A 25,717-nucleotide genomic window follows, 5' to 3' on the forward strand; every position below is an offset into this window, starting at 1 on the left:
GATCTGTCCCTGAACCCATGGAACAAGACCTTTCAAGTTAAACAACCACTATCCCCGGATAAATCTTGCTGCCACCCCACCCCTTTAAAGATAAAAAAACAAATTTAGTTTACATGTCTAAATTCATTTTGTATTTGTCCAGCAGATTGTTGTGATTGGAGTTTGAATCCCAAAATCTGCCTGGCATCCACTTCTCCAAGCTTCTTGCCATTTATATCTGCTCTCGTAAAAATTAAGAGCAGGAGTGGGCCATTCAGTCTCTCAAGGTTGCCCAACCATTCAATAAGGTCACAGCTCATCTGACTGTGACATTAACTTCACTTTTCAGTAATGTTCTCAAGGGAAGGAATCTGCACTCTTACTTGGTGTGATTGACATGTGACTCCAAACCAAAAGCAATGCAGTTTTCTTTCAGCTGCTCTCCAGGCCATAAATGTTGGGCTCATCAGTGATGGTCATATCTCATGAACAAATGGAAAAAACACTTCTGCCAATTATTTATTTAAATCCCTTTGTACACATATCCTCTTGACAACTTACTTTCCCAGTTCATGTCCTCAGTAAATTTAGCAATCATATTTTCAGCCCTTTCATATAAGTTCTTGATATAGATTGTAAATAGTTGAGATGTGAGCAGTGATCCCCATGGCACTCAACTCCTAGATCTTGCCAAACCAAAAATGACTCGTTTATACTGCTCTCTTCCGGTTAACCAATCCTTGGTCCATACTAATAGATTCATAAAGCACAGAAACAGACCCTCCAGTTCAACTCATCCATGCCAATCAAGTTTCCCAAACTAAACTAATCCCACTTCCCTGCATATGGCCCATATCCCTCAACCTTTCCTATTCATGTACCTGGCCAAATGTCTTTTAAATGTTGTAACTGTATCTGCATCTACCACTTCCTCAGGCAGTTCATTCCACATACAAACCATCCTCTGTGTGAAAAAGTTGCCCCTCATTTCCTTTTAATGTTTTCTCCTCTCACTTTAAAAATGTCCAAGTTTTGAACTCCCTCATCTGAGGGAAAAGGCCTTAACTATTCACCTTATCTATGACCCCCATGAAATATATTATTGCCTCGACCATGAGCTCTTATTTTGCATAGAAATCTTTGATGTGACAGAAATGCTATTTAGAAATCCATGCGTATCAATATATCTACAGGTTTCCTTTTGTCCACCTTGTTTTGCATTTCCTCAAAGAACTCGGATTCCCCCTTCCACAAAACCATGTTGATTCTGCCCGATTGTGATTTTCTAAATGACCTCTATCTCTAATAATAAATTCTAGCATTTTCACTGTCATGTTAGGCTAACTGGCCTGCAGTTTTCCTCCTTTTTAAATGAAGTTACATTTTTTATTTTCCAATCCACTGTGACCTTTTCAGTTCCTAGGAAACTTAGAGATCACAAACAATGTTTCCACCCGCTATCTTTGCAGCCACATCTTTTAAGACCCTATTCATAGAATTATAGCCATTCAGTATGGAAATAAACCCTTTGATCCAACTATTGCACGCCAACCATGTTCCCAAAATCAAACTAGCCCCACATACCATCATTTGGCCCATATCTCTCTAATATTTATTTATGTAATTATCCAAATGTCATTTAAGTGTTGTAACTGTACCTGCATCCACCACTTCCTCTGACAGTTTTTCCTCACACATTCACCACTCTGTGAAAGGAAATTGCCCATTGTCTTTTTCAAAACTTTGTCTCACCTTAAGAATACATCCCCTCGTTTTGAACTAACCCACTCTAAAGGAAAGACCTTTGCTATTCACATTATCTATGCCCCTTATGACTTTATAAACCTCTATAAATTCACTTCTCAATGTCCTACTCTCCAGTGAAAAAGTCCCAGCCTATTTTTACAATGGCAACCCTCTACTCCCACAACATTCCAGTACAATCTTCCTGAACCCTAATTTAGCAATATAATACAAAGTACTTCAGCTATGTCCTCATCAACACACTATACAACAGTTGGAAATATCCTGGCTTTGACGTTGAATTCAGGTCCTTCCTTCCTTGATTTTTAAGTGTTGGGATTTTGTCTTGTACAGTGAAGACAATCAAAATCCCTGTTCAATTCTTCCATCATTTTCTTAGCTCCCATTATTAATTCCCTGGTTTTATGCTCTCAAAGGGACAGATCAAACTCACGTAAAATTACCCTTTCCCTTTTCAAATAATTGTAGAAACTTATACAATATGATCTTTAAAAAGTTCTTTCTAGCTACATTTCTCCGGCAAACTAATTCCAATCTGTAGAATACACCAGAACCACCACTGAGAACCTCCTCTTAAAATGACCCTGTTTATTGATGTGAAATTGCAAGCACTGAGGAGTGCCTTCCTGCACTGTTTCGCTACTCTCTATCGCCTCTCTCGGCACTCATCTCCTCCAAACCTTGCTCTCAATCTCCAACTCTGGAGGGGGGGCACAGCCTCATCTTCCAGCAAGAAAGAGACAAAAATACACATAATAAACACTAGTGCACCATTGGCACACGGGTCTTTTATTGCTGTTAGTTCTGTACAGAGGTGAAGTTAGAGCAATCAGACTGCTCGAGGGATCATTCTACAGCAGTGAGTGATTCATGCAATTCTCATCCCTTCTCTCTGAAATGCATAGTTTAATGCAAGCTGCCTCATGCATCTAGAAAACATTTAGCACTGTAATTCCATAAAAAAGATTCAAATAACAAATTTAGACAGCAGAATGTTATAAATCCAGCACTGCCCTATTGAAGAGAGATTGAGGACTGAGGCATTACGCTGCAACCTAAGCGTTTGACCCATCTGGATGTAAGTTTGCTTGCTGAGCTGGAAGGTTCACTTTCAGATATTTCATCACCATACTAGGCAATGTCATCAGTGAGCCTCCAGTGAAGCTTCTAGCTCAGCGAGCAAACTTACATTGAGAACCTCAACCTGAGCTACAACCTTTATCCAAACTCTGTTTGACCCATTCCAGTTTGATTAGTCAGTGCAGATAGCAGGCACTGGGAGGGGAGCATCTAGCCCAGCTCTGGTTGAAGTTTCATTTCTGTGTAGTCTATTCCACTTCTGAAATGACAGTTGGATGGCCTGGACATAAAACAGGGGAAATCAAAACATACACTGCCAACCCCCAGCAAACCAGCAACAGTCAAATCCGTGCACAGATTCACTGTGGGATCACCACTGGATTATACCCAGTGCTCCCTCAATCCTCTGAAAGTCCCTGCCCTGTTAGCTGTACAGCACAATGCTTCATTCTCTCGGTCTCTTTACAAGAGAATTAGCTTTGCAGGCTGAACAATAATGAACAGGATGGTATATCTGCCGTATATTTTAATTCCTATTGCTCAGTGTTTGTTAATGCATAATTAAACATCAGACTGATTTCATGACAGATCTAGCTACTGTATAATACATTTTTGAACATGCATAATTAAAAACTCAGCCTCCTTCACCCTGGATTTTTGTGGTCAGTTCAACATTCCATCGACACGTTTCCAGTTGAATTCTTGCTTCCTGTACCCAGCTCTATGCAGCAGTGAGCCTTGAACCTGCTACCTCAACAGATAGCAGCCTCCCAGGACAGTTTAAAAAACGAGCATTCACAGTCCATGGGAAGCAGGCTGCGCTCAGTCTGGGACTCCCTGGAACAGGGCCTGCTTTTTGTTCGTCCTGTTAGCATTTTCTCCTCCCATGGATGCTGCACTGATACTTCCAGCTTCAGTGAGCTTAGGCAGCAGCTGTCAGGAACCATTCAAGCATTGCACCCACGATATCACAGGTATTGCTGGCTAGTCCAAACGTTGATGGGTATAGAGCAATGCCAATGCTCCGCGTTTGAAGGTTTCCAACTCTACAATTCAGCCTGTTCCAGAAAAACTAGGTTGAGGTCTGTTTGGTCATTTGTCAACCACTGCTCTTCCAAGTTCATTCTTTCCTATACTGGCAACAGCATTACTAACATGTACAACAGTTATTGCTACTAATGGCACATACTCTAAAATCATATGGCTTTATTTGCATTTTAATGTGACTACAATTTGTGCTACGAGTTTCATTTGCAGGTGAAACCCAGGAGGTATTTAATAATCTTACCCAAAGCTGGAATTATTTTGCAAAGCGCTAGATACTTTATCAAAAAAAATGAACAGTGACAGTTGCACTATAATCTGATCTCTGAAATTAATTTCAGCCAGCATGAGGGATGTTGCCTAAAAGAAAAAGTAAAGCCTTTTCCAAGGTTCTACGATGTTCACTAAATATGGTAAATCCCACTGTCCTCGCTGCAAAAGGTCACATCACAGAACGAGTGGATAAGTATTCTCATCTGTGACAGTCAGGTGTGTGCTAAACGGTGGGTTGGTGGTTCCTGCCCCAGTGTTAAAAAAAATTAGAGTGAAACCCACCAATGACCAGGCCAGCTTCAGGCATTGCTCTTATGCATCGTTAACTACATAGAGTCGAGCTGCTGCTACATTAGGACTGCATTCACATGGTAGTATCATATTCAGGAGAAAAGGTTTCAGCTTCAACCAACACCAAACCTGCATCACGTAAGCTGGGCACAAGCAAAGACCCAGGAGTCTCACCAAGTTCCGAGTCAGGCAGTGTTTATACTGTAACTGCACTCTTGGTGAAAGCAGAAGTCACTCCAATTGATAGTACTGCTACACCATAAATACAAGTATTGCTGGGCACTGTTTTAAGCTCTACAGGTAGTGGGGCTTAGTGTCTTATGTACAAGCAACCAATATAATCTGCACAACACAATGATGTGGAGCCAAAGCTTCCCTCAACCACTGCCTCCAAAGATGATCTAGTAACTCCCAGATAAGTGATCAAGGTTGGTAACTGCTCAGATGACCGATACAATCTATTCAGTTCACGGAAAGCTAGTCTGGACACTCCCCTTCTCAAGCTGGTGGGTCAGACCACTTTCCTGAAACTCTGTATAAGAAAACTACCACCTTCCATCAAATCTAAAGCTGACAGCCAGCAATCTCAAGCAGCTGGGTTCACTAAATTCTACAGAAGAGATGGGAGGCCATAAGCACAACAATGAGACTCTGATTTCCATCCTGACATTCCTCAAACCAGCTTGCTGGATAAACCTGGACCCTGGTTAGTTCATTAAGCTACGCCCTGTTTAAAAAAAAAAAGTTCGGTTAAACCGCTCATGGCAAGCTCCGCTAACCTCATGCACTGCCTCTAAGGTTTGGCACTACAGCTGCTACTGAAGCACTAAAGTGGTGTGGAACTATACATCTCCAAATGGAAGACATTGGTGATTTTGTTGTTCTGTTTTTGTTTTAAAAACTAATCGTGACATTTATTTTTCACGTTAATAGTATTGCACAGCCCGAACTTTTATCTAAATGAAAAACTAAAAGTTAAACAAAAATGCAAGTTTGAAAAAGTCCTAAAAATGAGAGGGGTAAAGGATAGCACTCTATTCTACTGATACTGCGCTATGTACAAACAGCTGAAAACTCCACTCCAGCCCCAATGCTTCTGCTATTGCTCATCTAACAGGGCTCAGTCACAACACAGATCAGTCCCAGTGAAGCTCTTTGTGGGGCTGATACCAGTGAGAATGAGACTGGCTGAAGAGGTCACTGATTGTATGCAGATGCCAGTTGGTCTGGCTTCTCATATAGGAAACATCTTGTGCAGGCTAAAAACTTTAGGCTATTACATCCTAACATTTAAAAGAAATGAAAGAGAATCTCCATGTGATTGAAGGGTTTTTCTTGCTGCTTTGGAGAAACTGACCGCACAAGCTGGCCATTCTGACCTGGTGTCACCGTTATCTGGGATGCAATAAGATGGTGCACAATGCCCACACCAGGAATCAATCCTCTACTGCTCTGACTGGATGATACTTAACATGTGCCCTGTGATGATCTTGGATGCACAAAACTCATAGGTCAAAGCCAAAAGTGTGTCATGGAACTGCCCCACTGATTTGGAAAACCTTCATTGGTCTCTACTGGCTGCAGACTAAGCTTGAGCGTGATTGGGAAAAAGCCAAAGGAATAACCACTTCCCTGTGCTCCACACGTCCAAGGGTACTCCCCAGGCCTGCCATCAGCTTCTCTTAAAGCTGACACAGAGAAAGCACCCAGCCTAGCTCACCTCACTTAGCCCCAGGGTTAAATGATCTTGAACTTTGCGCTCAGCTTATCACAGCTTGCTAAATGATGTGCAATATCGAAACAGTCAACCCACAGACAATCCAAGGGCCATCAGCAGGGAATGCTGCAAGCACTCAGCAGCAGTCGCCTCCAAACAAGAGAAAAAAAAGCTGGTCAGCATTGTGGGCAAGAGGCTCAGGGCACCCTGACAGGCTGCTGGCCTCTCTCATTACATACAGTAGGTTTTGTTTTAAAAGTTTGGGGTGGAGTGGGAGGACCAGCTGGAAGTGCTTTTCTGTTTATTTGATCTGAGACCGACAGCAGCAGGTGGTTAACGGAGTGGAAAGAGGGCAGTACTAGCAACAGGCCCAGTGCCATGTCTGTTAGGGGGCTGCAAGGGTTCAATCATCTCCTGGCACATTCTTAAGTAACTGGTGGTTCCGAGTCAAAAGCAGCATTCGGACGCTGGATTAGACCAAAACAAAAGCTGAGGTGAGCAAGCACTGGCAACTAAATACAAGGGAAGCTCAATGTCGGATGAAATAGTGTCTAGTCGTACGGTGAGAATGGAAGGCCATTGTAAGCAGAGCAGCAATCCCTGGGCCGGTATTAGCTACTAGGCTCAGGCTCTCGTATTGTGAAGCTAACACTGCATTTGCCACACGCCGGGACAGGAACAAAGTGAAGAACATTCACACAAAGATTAAACAGCGATGAAGTGAAACACGTTTGCCTCCAGTGCAGGTGCCTTCATCCAACCACATGATACTTAATAGGTCTGACATTTTCAGAACCAAGGTTCTGGTTTGGACATGCCCACCTGGAATCTTCTCAACACTGACAAGATATGGTCTGTTCCGACTTCTGCGTAATTTAGCATGATGGATGTGACACCAGATCTTACAGGAGTCAGAGCATTGTGCACTTCAAGCAGTGTGGCTTGCTTTTGAACAGTTAACTCAGGGTGGTTGTCAGGGAGTGGGGTACTGATTGTGAGACTGGCAGGGGGAGAAGGCTGGTTAGTGGGTGGAGGTGGAGATAGGAGGGGTTGAGAGTCTTGGTGTAGCTTAGAGGTCAGTGATCATCATCATATCGCCATTCTTCATCGAGATAGTAAACAGCCCAAACAGGACAGTCATTAATCCAGGCCATTTGAGACCTTGCTGCTTATAAAAACAGAAGTGCTGGTACAGGGAAGGCTTGTTGTTTTGACAGCTTCAAAGCAGATTTGAGAGACTTTACTTTCTGCGATGATTTTGTACCAGTCCCACATGGTTTGGTAACGCCAGCAAGAAATCAACCTGGATTTTAAACAAAAGCAGTCAATTAGCAATAACAGACGAGCTCATTCACTCACTCACCATAAACATTCAAAGTCCAGGGAACAGAAACCAGCATGGGTAGAGAGAAAGGAGACAAAGTGAATGTGGAGGAATAGCAGGGTAGCGTAGTAAGGGGAGGGAGAAGAATATGGGAGACGAAGAGTGGAGGGGGGAGGGGGCAAGTGTAGAGGGGGAACGGGGGTGGGGGGGTGGGGAGAGGGGGGACGGGGGTGGGGGGGGTGGGGAGAGGGGGGACGGGGGTGGGGAGAGGGGGGGGCGGGGGTGGGGAGAGGGGGGGCGGGGGTGGGGGGGGTGGGGAGAGGGGGGGCGGGGGGGTGGGGAGAGGCGACGGGGGGGGGCGGGGAGAGGCGACGGGGTGGGGAGGGTGGGGGAAGAGGGGACGGGGTGGGGAGGTTGGGGGAAGAGGGGACGGGGTGGGGAGGGTGGAAGAAGAGGGGACGGGGTGGGGAGGGTGGAAGAAGAGGGGACGGGGTGGGGAGGGTGGAAGAAGAGGGGACGGGGTGGGGAGGGTGGAAGAAGAGGGGACGGGGTGGGGAGGGTGGGGGAAGAGGGGACGGGGTGGGGAGGGTGGGGGAAGAGGGGACGGGGTGGGGAGGGTGGAGAGGGGGAGGGGGGAAAGGAGGGGGAGGGGTGGGGTGGGGAAGAGGAGAGAAGGGCGTGCGAGAGAAGGAAGTGGGGGAGGTGGTGGGAGGGGATACGTGTGGGGGTGGGGGGGTAGCGATGGGTTGTGGATTGGGAGAGGGGATGACGTGGGGTGGGGGGGGGGGAGAGGGGATGACGTGGGGGGGGGGGAGAGGGGATGACGTGGGGGGGGGGGAAGAGAGGATGACGCTGGGGGGGGAAGAGGGGATGACGTTGGGGGGGGAAGAGGGGATGACGTGGGGGGGGGGAAGAGGGGATGACGTGGGGGGGGGGGAAGAGGGGATGACGTGGGGGGGGGAAGAGGGGATGACGTGGGGGGGGGAAGAGGGGATGACGTGGGGGGGGGAAGAGGGGATGACGTGGGGGGGGGGGGGAAGGGGGGATGACATGGGGGTGGGGGAAGGGGAGGATGATGTTGGGGGGGGAGAGGGGATGATGTTGGGGGGAAGGGGGGATGATGTTGGGGGGGGAGAGGGGATGATGTTGGGGGGGGGGGGCGAGGGGATGATGTTGGGGGGGGGGGGAGAGGGGATGATGTTGGGTGGGGAGAGGGGATGATGTTGGGGGGGGAAGAGGGGATGACGTGGGGGCGGAGAAGAGGGGATGACGTGGGGGGGGAGAAGAGGGGATGACGTGGGGGGGGAGAAGAGGGGATGACGTGGGGGGGGAGAAGAGGGGATGACGTGGGGGGGGAGAAGAGGGGATGACGTGGGGGGGGAGAAGAGGGGATGACGTGGGGGGGGAGAAGAGGGGATGACGTGGGGGGGGAGAAGAGGGGATGACGTGGGGGGGGAGAAGAGGGGATGACGTGGGGGGGGAGAAGAGGGGATGACGTGGGGGGGGAGAAGAGGGGATGACGTGGGGGGGGAGAAGAGGGGATGACGTGGGGGGGGAGAAGAGGGGATGACGTGGGGGGGGAGAAGAGGGGATGACGTGGGGGGGGAGAAGAGGGGATGACGTGGGGGGGGAGAAGAGGGGATGACGTGGGGGGGGAGAAGAGGGGATGACGTGGGGGGGGAGAAGAGGGGATGACGTGGGGGGGGAGAAGAGGGGATGACGTGGGGGGGGAGAAGAGGGGATGACGTGGGGGGGGAGAAGAGGGGATGACGTGGGGGGGGAGAAGAGGGGATGACGTGGGGGGGGAGAAGAGGGGATGACGTGGGGGGGGAGAAGAGGGGATGACGTGGGGGGGGAGAAGAGGGGATGACGTGGGGGGGGAGAAGAGGGGATGACGTGGGGGGGGAGAAGAGGGGATGACGTGGGGGGGAGAAGAGGGGATGACGTGGGGGGGGAGAAGAGGGGATGACGTGGGGGGGGAGAAGAGGGGATGACGTGGGGGGGGAGAAGAGGGGATGACGTGGGGGGGGAGAAGAGGGGATGACGTGGGGGGGGAGAAGAGGGGATGACGTGGGGGGGGAGAAGAGGGGATGACGTGGGGGGGGAGAAGAGGGGATGACGTGGGGGGGGGAGAAGAGGGGATGACGTGGGGGGGGGAGAAGAGGGGATGACGTGGGGGGGGGGGGAGAAGAGGGGATGACGTGGGGGGGGGAGAAGAGGGGATGACGTGGGGGGGGAGAAGAGGGGATGCGTGGGGGGGGTAGGGGAAGAGGGGATGACGTGGGGGGGGTAGGGGAAGAGGGGATGACGTGGGGGGGGGGAAGAGGGGATGACGTGGGGGGGGGAAAGAGGGGATGACGTGGGGGCGGGAAGAGGGGATGACGTGGGGGCGGGAAGAGGGGATGACGTGGGGGCGGGAAGAGGGGATGACGTGGGGGCGGGAAGAGGGGATGACGTGGGGGCGGGAAGAGGGGATGACGTGGGGGGGGGGGAGAGAAGAGGGGATGACGTGGGGGGGGAGAAGAGGGGATGACGTGGGGGGGGGGAGAAAGAGGGGATGACGTGGGGGGGGGAAAGAGGGGATGACGTTGGGGGGGAGAGGGGATGACGTTGGGGGGGAGAGGGGATGATGTTGGGGGGGCAGAGGGGATGATGTTGGGGGGGGGAGAGGGGATGATGTTGGGGGGGGAGAGGGGATGATGTTGGGGGGGGAGAGGGGATGATGTTGGGGGGGGAGAGGGGATGATGTTGGGGGGGGGAGAGGGGATGATGTTGGGGGGGGAGAGGGGATGATGTTGGGGGGGGAGAGGGGATGATGTTGGGGGGGGAGAGGGGATGATGTTGGGCGGGGAGAGGGGATGATGTTGGGGGGGGAGAGGGGATGATGTTGGGGGGGGAGAGGGGATGATGTTGGGGGGGGAGAGGGGATGATGTTGGGGGGGGAGAGGGGATGATGTTGGGGGGGGAGAGGGGATGATGTTGGGGGGGGAGAGGGGATGATGTTGGGGGGGGGAGAGGGGATGATCTGGGGGAGAGGGGATGATCTGGGGGAGAGGGGATGATCTGGGGGAGAGGGGATGATCTGGGGGAGAGGGGATGATCTGGGGGAGAGGGGATGATCTGGGGGAGAGGGGATGATCTGGGGGAGAGGGGATGATCTGGGGGAGAGGGGATGATCTGGGGGAGAGGGGATGATCTGGGGGAGAGGGGATGATCTGGGGGAGAGGGGATGATCTGGGGGAGAGGGGATGATCTGGGGGAGAGGGGATGATCTGGGGGAGAGGGGATGATCTGGGGGAGAGGGGATGATCTGGGGGAGAGGGGATGATCTGGGGGAGAGGGGATGATCTGGGGGCGAGGGGATGATCTGGGGGCGAGGGGATGATCTGGGGGCGAGGGGATGATCTGGGGGCGAGGGGATGATCTGGGGGCGAGGGGATGATCTGGGGGCGAGGGGATGATCTGGGGGCGAGGGGATGATCTGGGGGCGAGGGGATGATCTGGGGGCGAGGGGATGATCTGGGGGCGAGGGGATGATCTGGGGGAGAGGGGATGATCTGGGGGAGAGGGGATGATCTGGGGGAGAGGGGATGATCTGGGGGAGAGGGGATGATGTGTGTGGGGGGATGAGAGGGGCTGATGTGGGGTGTGGGAGAGAGGGGCTGATGTGTGTGGGGGGGTGAGAGGGGCTGATGTGGGGTGTGGGAGAGAGGGGCTGATGTGTGTGGGGAGAGAGGGGCTGATGTGGAGGGGGAGAGTGGGGCTGATGTGGGGGGCGGGGAAGAGGGGCTGATGTGGGGGGGGGAGAGAGGAGAGATGATGTGGGGGGGGCTGATGTGGGGGGGAGAGAGGGGAGATGATGTGGGGGGGGAGAAGAGGGGAGATGATGTGGGGGGGGAGAGAGGGGAGATGATGTGGGGGGGGAGAGAGGGGAGATGATGTGGGGGGGGAGAGAGGGGAGATGATGTGGGGGGGGAGAGAGGGGAGATGATGTGGGGGGGGAGAGAGGGGAGATGATGTGGGGGGGGAGAGAGGGGAGATGATGTGGGGGGGGAGAGAGGGGAGATGATGTGGGGGGGGAGAGAGGGGAGATGATGTGGGGGGGGGGAAGAGAGGGGAGATGATGTGGGGGGGGGGGAGAGAGGGGAGATGATGTGGGGGGGGGAGAGAGGGGAGATGATGTGGGGGGGAGTGAGGGGAGATGATGTGGGGGGGGGAGAGAGGGGAGATGATGTGGGGGGGGGGAGAGAGGGGAGATGATGTGGGGGGGGGGAGAGAGGGGAGATGATGTGGGGGGGAGAGAGGGGAGATGATGTGGGGGGGAGAGAGGGGAGATGATGTGGGGGGGAGAGAGGGGAGATGATGTGGGGGGGAGAGAGGGGAGATGATGTGGGTTCGGGGAAGAGGAGATGATGTGGGGGGGGGAGAGAGGGGAGATGATGTGGGGGGAGAGAGGGGAGATGATGTGGGGGGGAGAGAGGGGCTGATGTGGGGGGGAGAGAGGGGAGATGATGTGGGGGGGAGAGAGGGGAGATGATGTGGGGGGGAGAGAGGGGAGATGATGTGGGGGGGAGAGGGGAGATGATGTGGGGGGGGGGAGATGATGTGGGGGGGGGAGATGATGTGGGGGGAGAGAGGGGAGATGATGTGGGGGGGAGAGAGGGGAGATGATGTGGGGGGGGAGAGAGGGGAGATGATGTGGGTTCGGGGAAGAGGAGATGATGTGGGGGGGGGAGAGAGGGGAGATGATGTGGGGGGGAGAGAGGGGAGATGATGTGGGTTCGGGGAAGAGGAGATGATGTGGGGGGGGGGAGAGAGGGGAGATGATGTGGGGGGGAGAGAGGGGAGATGATGTGGGTTCGGGGAAGAGGAGATGATGTGGGGGGGGGAGAGAGGGGAGATGATGTGGGGGGGAGAGAGGGGAGATGATGTGGGGGGGGGAGAGAGGGGAGATGATGTGGGGGGGGGAGATGATGTGGGGGGAGAGAGGGGAGATGATGTGGGGGGGAGAGAGGGGCTGATGTGGGGGGGAGAGAGGGGAGATGATGTGGGGGGGAGAGAGGGGAGATGATGTGGGGGGGAGAGAGGGGAGATGATGTGGGGGGGAGAGAGGGGAGATGATGTGGGGGGGAGAGAGGGGAGATGATGTGGGGGGGAGAGAGGGGCTGTGGGGGGGGAGAGGGGAGATGATGTGGGGGGGAGAGAGGGGAGATGATGTGGTGGGGGGGGGGGAGGGCAAGGGGCGCTCTTTTGCGGAAGACTTCCAAATTCCCATAATGCAACACGGCGCCAAACTTCTCGCGGCTGCTCACCGGGCGCCGTTAATCCTACTTCCCGCCGTCATTTCCAGGGCCGGCTGTTCTCCCGTCATCTACTCACTGCCGAAGCTCCGATTTGTCATTGCTTTCACCATCCATCTCCTCCGTTAATCCTTTCCGGCGCCCAAACGCCATCTTCACCTCTGCTCAACCCGCCCGCCCCGAGCGGGGGCGCGCCCCCCGCGGGACAGCGCGCTCACAAACGTCTCTCTCCCATTGGCCCGCCGCTCTGCCCATCACAATCATGATTTCCGGCCTGCGCAACCACCGATAGGCGGGGTAGCCGCGACCCCCGGCTCTGATTGGTCATCATACAGAGCGATTATTGCCCAGCCTCAATCAGCGCACTGGTTTCTCACCGCCTGCCCGTTCTTTATCTTCCTTGTCATTGGTCAACAGTCGGGACAATGGTGTACCATGATTGGAGAATCCAGTTGTCTATCATCAGGGAAGCCGCTCATTGTGGAGGAGGCCTCCCTACCAGAGGGGGCAGTATAGGAGGAAGCCGTTCTGCTTGCTGAGTTTGTGTTGGTATTCTGCAGAGCTGTTTGGCAGATCTTATTTCCGGACCTTTCTTTGTAATTCTGCCCGTTTAACATTGTTAAAGTGAAGGGGTCGTGTAGAAGAAAATGAGAATACAGCTTGATTGATAAATTAGTTTGATAAAATGAATAGGTCAATTAGAGATGCAGTGATAGTGTCAAGAGTATGCTGCAAGGACTACATTTAAGCCCTACCCCTTTAGAACAGGCTGATTAAAAATATCTGGAGATGTAGTAGCCAACATTAATGGGGATATTGCAGAATATATCGAATATGTTTCAAAGAATGTGAATAAATACAAATTATGGATTTGCTACCCGTGGGTAACAAGAAGGATTAAACAGCCCAATTTAAAGAAAAAAGTATAATTCTGCAAAGATGTGGCAGGTCCGAATTTGGACAGAGCTTGAAAAAGAAGTAAAAATGTGACAAAGAAGACAGAAATGAGTACAAGAGCAAACCAGCTAGAAATATAAAAACATGATTGCTTCTTAAAATATCTGTAGAAACTGTGTCAGCAAAATGAGCATTGGTCCCCAGTAGGAACAAGAATAGTCTCTTAAGCTTGTTCTGCCATTCATTGTGGGCATGGCTGATCTGTGGCCTAACACAATATACCTGCCGTTGTTGCATATAGAAACTGAGTGGAGAATTAAGAATAATGAGCAAGTGCCAGTGTTGTACTCTGATGGACAAGTCAGAAGTCAGACAAGACCAGGTTATAGTCTAACATGTTTATTTGAAATCACAAACTTTTAGAGCGCTGTTCCTTTGTCAGATGAAGAGAATTAATAATGTAAGAAACAGACATCAGTGGAAGTGAACAGATATTTTGCATCAGTGTTTACCAGAGAGAGAAAAAGTAATAATCCCGAAACAATGACAGGTCAGGAAATGAAAGGCAGGGAGGAGCTTGGGAAAATCACAGTCACTAGAGAGTTGGGATTGCTGGACTGCAGGGTCACAAGTCTTCAAGCCTTGATGAATTTTTTTCTAGGGTTTTAAAAGAAGTGGCTCATGAGGTCATTAATGCATTGATTTTAATTTTCCAAAACTCTCTTATTTTGAGGAAGGTATTTGGAAATTGGAAAACAGTGAATGTTATTATTTTATTAAAGGAGGCAGAGAATGGCAAACTACAGTGCACTTTGCTTAATATCTGTCATAGGGAAAATGTTAGAAACTATAGTTAAACTTATAGTGAGGCACTACACTAAGTTCAGGTAATCAGGTGGAATCAACATGGTTTTGTGAAGGGGAATTCATTAGCCAATTTAATGGGGTTCCTTGAAGAAATAACATATACTGAATAAAAGGCAACCAGTGGATTTATTGAACACTGATTTTCACAAGGCGTTTGATGAAAGTACCACAGCAAAAGTTATTGTGAAAAATAAAGGCTCATGATATGGGCATATTATATTGGCATAGTCAGAAGATTGGCTGCTTAACAGGAAGCAGAGTTGGCATAAATGAGACATTTTCAGGTTGGCAAGATGTAATAATTGCTGTGCCACAGGATTTGTTGGTGGAACATTAACTTCTTACTGCTTGTACGAATGACTTAAATGAAGGGACCAAAGGTTTGCTAAATATGCTGATAACTCAAGAATAGGTAGGAAAGTAAATTATGAAAAGGACATAAGGACCCCAAGAGGTTGAGTGAATGATTTGGCAAATAGGATATGATGTGGGAACATGAGAAATTACCTTTTAACAGGAAGAAGAAAGCATCTCATGAGAGATTTCAGAATTCTGAAATGCAGAGGGATCTAGGTGTTCTACAAAAATCACAAACAGTTAGTATGCAGGTACAGCAAATAATGAAGAAAACCAATAGAATGTTATCATTTAGTGCAAGGGGAATTGAGTACAAAAGCAAGGAGGTTATACTTCAGTTACAGGGCACTGGTGAGGTCACATCTGGAGTACTGTGTATAGCATTGGTCTCCCTTTTTAAAGAAGGATGTAAATGTGTTTTAAGCAGTTCAGAGACAGAGCAGTTCAGATTTACTGGACTAATACAAGATTGGGCAGATTTTGTTATGAGGAAAGGTTGGACAGGCAGGGATTGTATCTGTTAGAAGAATTAGGAGCGACTGAGACAATACTGTATCTCCAAGAGGGATGAGATTGTTTAAAACTCTCTTCCTGGAAAGGTGATGGAAGCAGAGTTCCAGAATATTTTTCAAGCAGATAGATTCTTATTAAGGAAGGTGGTCCAAAATACAGATTTAGGATTGCTCAGATCAGCACATAGTTGGTATACTAACCATGAGTCACTTTAATCTGAATTTAGATTGGGTTAATCAAATTGGCAGAGGTACCCATGAGGAAGAATTCAAAGAGTGTGCTTGATATATTTTTCTAGAACAATATGTTGTGGATCAACTAAGGGATCAAGTTATTAATGTGTAACAAGGCAGGTTTAAAAAATGATCTCAGAGTTAAAGATTTGTGAAAACACAGTGATCATGATAGGATAGAATTTAGTATTCAGTCTGAGGGGGAGAAAACTGGGTAGGAAACAACTGTGCTAACCTTAAATAAGGTTAGTTACAAAGGAATGGGGCAGAACTGGTTGGAATGGACTGCAGCAAAGACTGTTGAAGAACAATGGCAGCCATTTCAGAAGGTTGCTCATGGCTCAAGGCAAAGATATGTCCCAGTGAGGAAGGAGGATTCTAGGAAGTTAGGTGGTGGGGGAATAAGACAATCTTGGTTAACCAGTGAAGTTAAGGATAGCATCAAATTGAAGAAAAAGAAACAATGTAGCAAACATTAGTAGTAAGCTAGAGGATTGGAAAATTATAAAAACTAACAAAAGATGACCCCAAAAGTGGGAGAAAATAAATAAGGGTAACAAGTAAGAAATACTTAAAATAGGCAGCAAGAGCTCCTTTAAAAGTACGAAAAGGAAGAGAAAGGCCAAAGTGAACATAGGCCTCTTAGAGAATGAGGCTAGGGAAATAATGGGGAACTGAGAAATGGCAGAGGAGTTGAATAATTGCCTCGCATCAATCTCTACAGTAGAAGACACTAAGTGCATTCCAAAATTATTAAATAATCAAAGGGCAAAAGGAGGTAAAGAAATAATCCGGTCGATATGGGTGAGTTGGACTGAAGGGTCTGTTTCCATGCTATTCATCTCTATGTCTGTAAATACAATAAATATCTCTAGAGTAATAGAGTGATGGAAACTATTGAGGCTAAAGACCGATAAGTCTACTAGACCCGATGGAATGCATCCCAGAATATTAAAGAAGTAGCTATAGAGATAGTTGATACACTGATCTTCCTGGAATCCTTAGATTTTGGAAAAATCCCAGAGGAATGAAAAATTGTCAGTGTAACACTTTCATTTAAAAGGGGAGAAGAAAACAATAACTATAAACTGGATAGCTAACATTAACTGGTTAGTCTAACCAGTTAATTGGCTACTGAAGATGTGTTGCTGGAAAAGCGCAGCAGGTCAGGCAGCATCCAAGGAGCAGGAGAATTGATGTTTCGGGCAGGAGCCCTGAAGCATCTGCAGTCCTCACTTTCTCCCAGTTAATTGGCTAGTTGACTGGTTAGTCTATTAGGAAGAATGTAATAATAGAATACTTAGAAATACATAATATGAACAAGCCTGGCTTCATGAACGGAAAATCATACCTGACAAATGTATGAGGATTCTTTGTGGAAGTAGTAAACATGATAGATATAGGGAAATTAGTAGATGTAATATATTTGAATTTCCAAAAGGCATTAGGTAAAGTGTTGTACATAAGGCTACTTAATAATAATTTTGGAAATAATATAATAGCATGGAGGATTAACTCCTGAAAGAAGTCAGAGTTGGGATAAGGCAGGTAATTTCAGGATGGAAACCTGGGGTACCACAAGGCTCAGTACTGGGGGCAAAATTATTTACGATACACAAATGGCTTGGATGTCAAAAGTGAATATATTATCACCAGATATGTCAAGGATAATACAAAAATAGGTGGGAAGGCAAGCGGTGAGGTTGACACAGTATTCATAGAGAAATATAGACAGATTGAGTGGACTAAAGCTTGGCAGATAAAATATAATGTCGAGAAGTGTGAATGTATGCACTTTGGCAAGAATAGAGGAGTGGAATATTATTTAAATGGAGAAACACTGCAGAAAGCTGAAGGGAGTATTGGGGGGTCCAGATACGGAATTACCAAAAGCTAGCATCCAAGTTTGGCAGCCAGGAGGGGTGGGAAATAGAATGGCCTTTATTTCAAAGAATGTGAAGTTTAAAATAGTGAAATCTTGCTAAAATTAAAAAATACACTTGTCAGATTACTGTGAATAATTCTTTCCCCCCCCCCCCCCCCAATCTAAGGAAAGATATACAGCAAACATTGCTTTAATAAACACCTATTGACAGTCTTGATAAACGAAGAAAAATTAATACCTGAAATACCCAGATGTTTACTGTGTCGTCGCAATGTCTGTTAGTCAGTGGAGGTTGTGAGAAGGCTGTCGGCTGGTAAGTATTCTAAGGCAAAGTTGTGTTATTACTTAAGTAATTTATGCTGCAAGTAAAATTTAACAGTGATGTGTGTACTGCCTGCATTACATTTCTGTTTTTACATTGATGCTGCTAACTAAAAAGTTTGCTGTACTGGCATTGAAGGCAGTACAGTGAAAGCTCACTAGGTGAATGATCTTAGGTGTGTACAGGGATTTTCTTGCCTTTATTCATTGGAGTTTAGAAGAACAAGAGGCACCATTATTGAGTAAGAGATTCTTAGGGGATTTGGACAATGTAGATGCAGAGAGGTTGTTTCCCCTCAGTGTTGATTAGTGCAGGGGGCACAATTTCAGAAAAAGGGGTGACTGATTTAAGGAAGAGCTTATGAGGAATTTATTCTCTCAGAGTGAAGTGAATCAGTGGAATTCTTTACCGCTATATCAGAGGCTGTATCATTAAGTATGTTCAAGGCTGAGACGGATTTTTAATCAGTAGGCAGTCAATAGTTACAGGAAAAGGCAGGAAGGCGGGGTCGAAAATGATCAGATCAGCCATGACTTTATTGTACGGCAGAGCAGGATTGAGAGGCCAAATAGTCTACCTACAGTGTAGATTACCTACAGTGTGGAAACAGGCCATTCGGCCCAACAACTCCTTACTGACCCTCCAAAGAGTAACCCACCCAGTTCCATTTCCCTCTGAGTAATGCACCTAACACTACGGGCAATTTCGCACGGCCAATTCACCCTGACCTGCACATCTTTGGACTGTGGGAGGAAACCAGAGCACCCGGAGGAAACCCACGCAGACGCGGGGAGAGTGTGCAAACTCCACACCGACAGTCACCCGAGGCTGGAATCAAACCTGAGACCCTGGTGCTAACCACGGAGCCACCATGCTTCCTTGATTATATGTACCTTCGCAGGATATGTTCAATAGGAGCATAATCATTGATCTCATGTTCACATCCATAAATGTCACTGGAGAAAAGCACTTTACAGCTTGATTTGGTAACAGAGCTGGACACAGCTTGCTTATAAAAATAGATTCTAGCTGACATAACAAGATTCCACGAAAGGACTCAGTTGGCACTCTATTGACTGTGTAATATTGCAAGTTTGATAAAGCCAATGCACTGGTGAACAGTTCTGAAAATGTCTGTTCATTTTTTTTCTGGTAGTTAATTGAAGGATGCCTCATGTTTGAAGGTAATTTTAAGATGAAAAATAAATGGGCGGCACGGTGGCACAGTGGCTAGCACTGCTGCCTCACAGCACTAGAGGCCCGGGTTCAATTCTCACCTCGGGCAACTGTAAGTGTACAGTTTGCACACTCTCCCCGTGTCTGCGTGGGTTTCCTTCGGGTGCTCCGGTTTCCTCCCACAGACCAAAGATGTGCAGGTTAAGTGAATTGGCCATTGTAAATTGTCTGTAGTGTTAGGTGAAGGGGTAAATGTAGGGGAATGGGTCTGGGTGGGTTGCTCTTTGGAGGGTCGGTGTGGACTTGTTGGGCCGAAGGGCCTGTTTCTGCACTGTACGTAATCTAATCATCTAAAACAAAAATTAGCTGAGGGCTGTTTATGAAGTTTCAAACGAGCATGACTGTCCATTAGGTAATTAAAGTTTTCACACCGTACATTTGAGTCTGCACTGGGTCATTGATGTCGAGAAGACCAGAAATTCCAAGAGGAAATAAAATGCAATTCTTGATCATAGTACAGTGTCCCCCCGCCGAAACAAATTAATACAGTATCAACTTGAACATAGGTTCTCAAAATTTGCTTCCGACATACTCCTTCCTTCCCATGTTATAAAAACATTCTTAGAGCACATTGCATTATTTCAGCATTAAAAACTCCTTAAAGTCAGAGCATTTTAAAATGTTTTATTTCAATGTGAAATTTATTGATTGCACTCAGCAATTCTGACAACTGGTAAAAGCCTGTAGCAATTTCAGATGCATGAATATTCCACAATTGATAGGATGCTGCTCTTGATATACACCTAAATACCAGGTTTACTGTCTAATGTTGAATCGTTTAATCTTCTAAATTAAAGAGAAGGTTGACAATCATGACAATCTGGGCCTTATATGAATGATACTGCAGACTTGTACCCAGGGCCATTGTGGTGGTGGTAGCAGCAACAGTCAGTTTGATCAGCAGATTGCCCTGTGCTTGGCTGTCTTTAAATAGCCACCATAGACAAGCAGCATAAAGAACAAAAAGTGAAGTCAACTGAACATTTGCCAACACTCTGGTTAATTCTAAACCCGTGACTCCACAAAAGATATTCAAACACCCATCAAACTGTTGCTTTGCCTACCTGATGTAAACACAACAAGAGTTAAGAATGAAAGGAGATCTTATTGAAGCACACAAGAGTCTTTGAAGATGGGTTAGCTCCAGGAAGGGTAAGAGAGGTAGGCAGCTAGTGCAGGAGTCTTTTGTGGATATACCCATTTCAAACAGGTATGCTGTTTTGGAAAATGTAGGGGGTGATGGATTCTCAGGGGAACGTAGCACGAACAGCCAAGTTTCTGGTGTTGAGACTGGCTCTAATGCAATGAGGGGTACATTAGCTTCCAAGAGATCAATTGTGTTAGGGGATTCTGTAGTCAGAAGTACAGACAGACATTTCTGTGGCCAGCAGAGAAAAAGCAGAAAGGTATGTTGTTTCCCTGGTGCCAGGATCAAGGATGTCTCAGAGAGGGTGCAGAATGTTCTCACAGGGGAGAGGGGCCAGCAGGAGGTCATTGTCCACATTGGAACCAATGATATTGGAAGGGAAAAGGTTGAGATTCTGAAGGGAGATTACAGAGAGTTAGGCAGAAATTTAAAAAGGAGGTCCTCAAGGGTAGTACATAGAACATAGAACAGTACAACACAGAACAGGCCCTTCAGCCCACAATGTTGTGCCGACCATTGTAATGTACGAACCCTCAAATTTCTGTGACCATATGCATGTCCAGCAGTCTCTTAAATATCCCCAATGACCTTGCTTCCACAAATGCTGCTGGCAACGCATTCCATAGTCTCTCAACTCTCTGCGTAAAGAACACGCCTCTGACATCCCCTCTATACTTTCTGACAAACAGCATAAAACTATGACCCCTCATGTTAACAATTTCTGCCTTGGGAAAAGGTCTCTGGCTATCAACTCTATCTATGCCTCTCATTATCTTGTACACCTCAATTAGGTCCCCTCTCTTCCTTTTTTTTCCAATGAAAAAAGACCGAGCTCAGTCAACCTCTCTTCGTAAGATAAGCCCTCCATTCCAGGCAGCATCCTGGTAAACCTCCTCTGAACCCTCTCTGAAGCATCCACATATTTCCTGGTAGTAATATCTGGATTATTCCCAGTGCTATGAGCTAGTGAGGGCAGGAATAGGAGGATGGAGCAGATGAATGCATGGCTGAGGAGCTGGTGTATGGGAGAAGGATTCACATTTTTGGATCATTGGAATCTCTTTTGGGGTAGAAGTGACCTGTACAAGAAGGACAGATTGCACCTAAATTGGAAGGGGACTAATATACTGGCAGGGAAATTTGCTAGACTGCTTGGGAGGATTTAAACTAGTAAGGTGGGGGGGGAGGGACCCGTGGAGATAGTGAGGAAAGAGATTGATCTGAGATGGGTACGGCTGAGAACAGAAGTGAGTCAAACAGTCAGGGCAGGCAGGGACAAGGTAGGACTAATAAATTAAACTGCAGTTATTTCAATGCAAGGGGCCAAACAGGGAAGGCAGCTGAACTCAGGGCATGGTTAGGAACATGGGATTGGGATATCATAGCAATTACGGAAACATGGCTCAGGGATGGGCAGGACTGGCAGCTTAATGTTCCAGGATACAAATGCCACAGGAAGGATAGAAAGGTAGGCAGGAGAGGAGGGGAGTGGCATTTTTGATAAGGGATAGCATTACAGCTGTGCTGAGGGAAGATATTCCTGGAAGTACATCCAGGGAAGTTATTTGGGTGGAACTGAGAAATAAGAAAGGGATGATCACCTTTTTGGGATTGTATTATAGACCCCCCAATAATAAGAGGGAAATTGAGAAAGGAGATCTCAGCCACTTGTAAGAATAATAGGGTAGTTATGGTAGGGGATTTTAACTTTCCAAACATCGACTGGGACTGCCATAGAGTTAAAGGTTTAGATGGAGAGGAATTTCTTAAGTGTGTACAAGACAATTTTCTGATTCAGTATGTGGATGTACCTACTAGAGAAGGTGCAAAACTTGACCTACTGTTGGGAAATAAGGCAGGGCAGGTGACTGAGGTGTCAGTGGAGGAGCACTTTGGGGCCAGCGACCATAATTCTATTCGTTTTAAAATAGTGATGGAAAAGGATAGACCAGATCTAAAAGTTGAAGTTCTAAATTGGAGAAAGGCCAATTTTGACGGTATTAGGCAAGAACTTTCAAAAGCTGATTGGAGGCAGATGTTCGCAGGTAAAGGGACGGCTGGAAAATGGGAAGCCTTCAAAAATGAGATAACAAGAATCTAGAGATTCCTGTCAGGGTGAAAGGGAAGACTGATGGGTATAGGGAATGCTGGATGACTAAAGAAATTGAGGGTTTGTTTCAGAAAAAGAAGGAAGCATATGTCAGGTATAGACAGGATAGATCGAGTGAATCCTTAGAAGAGTATAAAGAATGTAGGAGTATACTTAAGAGGGAAATCAGGAGGGCAAAACGGGGACATGAGATAGCCTTGGCAAATAGAATTAAGGAGAATCCAAAGGGTTTTTACAAATATATTAAGGACAAAAGGGTAACTAGGGAGAGAATAGGGCCCCACAATGATCAGCAAGGTGGCCTTTGTTTGGAGCCACAGAATATGGGGGAGATTTTATATGAATATTTTGCATCAGTATTTACTGTGGAAAAGGATATGGAAGATATAGACTGTAGGGAAATAGATGGTGACATCTTGCAAAATGCCCAGATTACAGAGGAGGAAGTGCTGGATGCCTTGAAACGGTTAAAGGTGGATAAATCCCCAGGACCTGATCAGGTGTACCCGAGAACTCTGTGGGAAGCTAGAGAAGTGATTGCTGGGCCTCTTGCTGAGATATTTGTATCATCGATAGTCACAGGTGAGGTACCGGAAGACTGGAGGTTGGCAAACGTGGTGCCACTGTTTAAGAAGAGTGGTAAAGACAAGCCAGGGAACTATAGACCGGTGAGCCTGACCTCGGTGGTGGGCAAGTTGTTGGAGGGAATCCTGAGGGACAGGATGTACATGTATTTGGAAAGGCAAGGACTGATTCGGGCTAGTCAACATGGCTTTGTGTGTGGGAAATCATGTCTCACAAACTTGATTGAGTTTTTTGAAGAAGTAACAAAGAAGATTGATGAGGGCAGAGCAGTAGATGTGATCTATACGGACTTCAGTAAGGCGTTCGACAAGGTTCCCCATGGAAGACTGATTAGCAAGGTTAGATCTCATGGAATACAGGGAGATCTAGCCACTGGGATACAGAACTGGCTCAAAGGTAGAAGACAGAGGGTGGTGGTGGAGGGTTGTTTTTCAGACTGGAGGCCTGTGACTAGTGGAATGCCACAAGGATCGGTGCTGGGCCCTCTACTTTTTGTCATTTACATAAATAATTTGGATGCGAATATAAGAGGTACAGTTAGTAAGTTTGCAGATGACACCAAAATTGGAGGTGTAGTGGACAGTGAAGACGATTACCTCAGATTACAACAGGATCTGGACCAGATGGGCCAATGGGCTGAGAAGTAGCAGATGGAGTTTAATTCAGATAAATGAGAGGTGCTGCATTTTGGGAAAGCACATCTTAGTAGGACTTATACACTTAATGGTAAAGTCCTAGGGAGTGTTACTGAACAAAGAGACCTTGGAGTCCAGGTTCATAGCTCCTTGAAAGTGGAGATGCAGGTAGATAGGATAGTGAAGAAGGCATTTGGTATGCTTTTTTTTATTGGTCAGAGTATTGAGTACAGGAGTTGGGAGGTCATGTTGCGGCTGTATAGGACATTGGTTAGGCCACTGTTGGAATATTGCGTGCAACTCTGGTCTCCTTCCTATCGGAAAGATGTTGTGAAACTTGAAAGGGTTCAGAAAAGATTTACAAGGATGTTGTCAGGGTTGGAGAATCTGAGCTACAGGGAGAGGCTGAACAGGCTGGGGCTGTTTTCCCTGGAGCGTCGGAGGCTGATGGGTGACCTTATAGAGGTTTACAAAATTATGAGGGGCATAGATAGGATAAATAGACAAAGTATTTTCCCTGGGGTTGGGGAGTCCAGAACTAGAGGGCATAGGTTTAAGGTGAGAGGGGAAAGCTATAAAAGAGACCTAAGGGACAACTTTTTCACGCAGAGGGTGGTACGTGTATGGAATGAGCTGCCAGAGGATGTGGTGGGGGTTGGTACAATTGCAACATTTAAGAGGCATTTGGATGGGTATATGAATAGGAAGGGTTTGGAGGGATATGGGCCGGGTGCTGGCAGGTGGGACTAGATTGGGTTGGGATATCTGGTCGGCATGGATGGGTTGGACTGAAGGGTCTGTTTCCATGCTGTTCATCTCTATGACTCTATGACTTGACAGGGTAGATGTAGAGAGGTTGTTTCCCCTTGTGGGAGTGTCTAGGACCAGAGAGCACAATTTCAGAATAAGGAGTCATCCTTTAAGACTTTAAGGAAGAACTTATTCTCTCAGAGGGTAGTGAATCTGCGGAATTCTTTACGACAGAGGACTGCAGAGGCTGGGTGGCTTAGTATATTCAAAGTTAAAAATCACACAACATCAGGTTGTAATCCAACAGGTTTACTTGGAAATACTAGCTTTCAGAACGCCACTCCTTCATGGTGGTTGTGGAGGTTAAGATCATGCTCACAGAATTTATGTTGCAGCTGTATCAAACTCTGATTCGGCCGCACTTGGAGTATTGTGTACAGTTCTGGTCACCGCATTATAGAAAGGATGTAGAAACTCTGGAAAGGGTTCAGATGAGATTTACTAGGATGTTGCCTGGTATGGAGGGAAGTCTCATGAGGAAAGTCTGAGGGACTTGACACTGTTTTCATTAGAGAGAAGAAGGTTGAGAGGTGACTTAATTGAGACATTTAAGATAATCAGAGGGTTAGAAAGGGTGGACAATGAGAGCCTTTTTCCTCACATGGTGATGGCTAGCATGAGGACACATAGCTTTAAATTGAGTGATGATATAGAATACAGAACATTACAGCACAGTACAGGCCCTCAATGTTGCGCCGACCTGTAATACCAATCTGAAGCCCATCTAAACGACACTATTCCATGTACGTCCATATGCTTGTTCAATGACGACTTAAATGTACTTAAAGTTGGCGAATCTACTACCGTTGCAGGCAAAGCATTCCATACCCTTACTACTCTCTGAGTAAAGAAACTACCTCTGACATCTATCACCCCTCAATTTAAAGCTATGCCCCCTCGTGCTCGCTGTCACCATACTTGGAAAAAAGCTCTCCCTGTCCACCCTATCTAACCCTCTGATTATCTTATATGTCTCTATTAAGCCACCTCTCAACCTTCTTCTCTTCAACGAAAATAGCCTCAAGTCCCTCAGCCTTTCCTCATAAGACCTTCCCTCCATACCAGGCAACATCCTAGTAAATCTCCTCTGCACCCTTTCCAAAGATTCCACATCCTTCTTATAATGTGGTGACCAGAACTGTACACAATACTCCAAGAACGGCTGCACCAGAGTTTTGTTCAGCTGCAGCATAACTTCATGGTTCTGGAACTCGATCCCTCTATTAATAAAAGCTAAAACACTGTATGCCTTCTTAACAACCCTGGGTGGCAACTTTCAAGGATCTGTGTACCTGGACACTGAGATCACTCTGCTCATCTACACTACCAAGAATCTTACCATTAGCCC

General features: G+C 47.4%; 1 long non-coding RNA gene across 1 annotated transcript; it reads right to left on the reverse strand.

Moving 5' to 3' along the window:
* Positions 1 to 2,501: 2,501 nt before the first annotated feature.
* LOC122553860 (uncharacterized) lies at positions 2,502 to 12,984 on the reverse strand. The gene is made up of 2 exons (XR_006312861.2): positions 12,785 to 12,984; positions 2,502 to 7,451 (listed from the first exon to the last, which is right to left on the reverse strand). It is a non-coding gene; the product is annotated as an uncharacterized LOC122553860 (long non-coding RNA).
* Between the last annotated feature and the right edge of the window lie 12,733 nt (positions 12,985 to 25,717).

This window comes from Chiloscyllium plagiosum, unplaced genomic scaffold (genome assembly GCF_037043375.1).
Source record: "Chiloscyllium plagiosum isolate Xiang-an unplaced genomic scaffold, Cpla_swu_hap1 HiC_scaffold_8, whole genome shotgun sequence".
NCBI classification, from domain to species: domain Eukaryota; kingdom Metazoa; phylum Chordata; class Chondrichthyes; order Orectolobiformes; family Hemiscylliidae; genus Chiloscyllium; species Chiloscyllium plagiosum.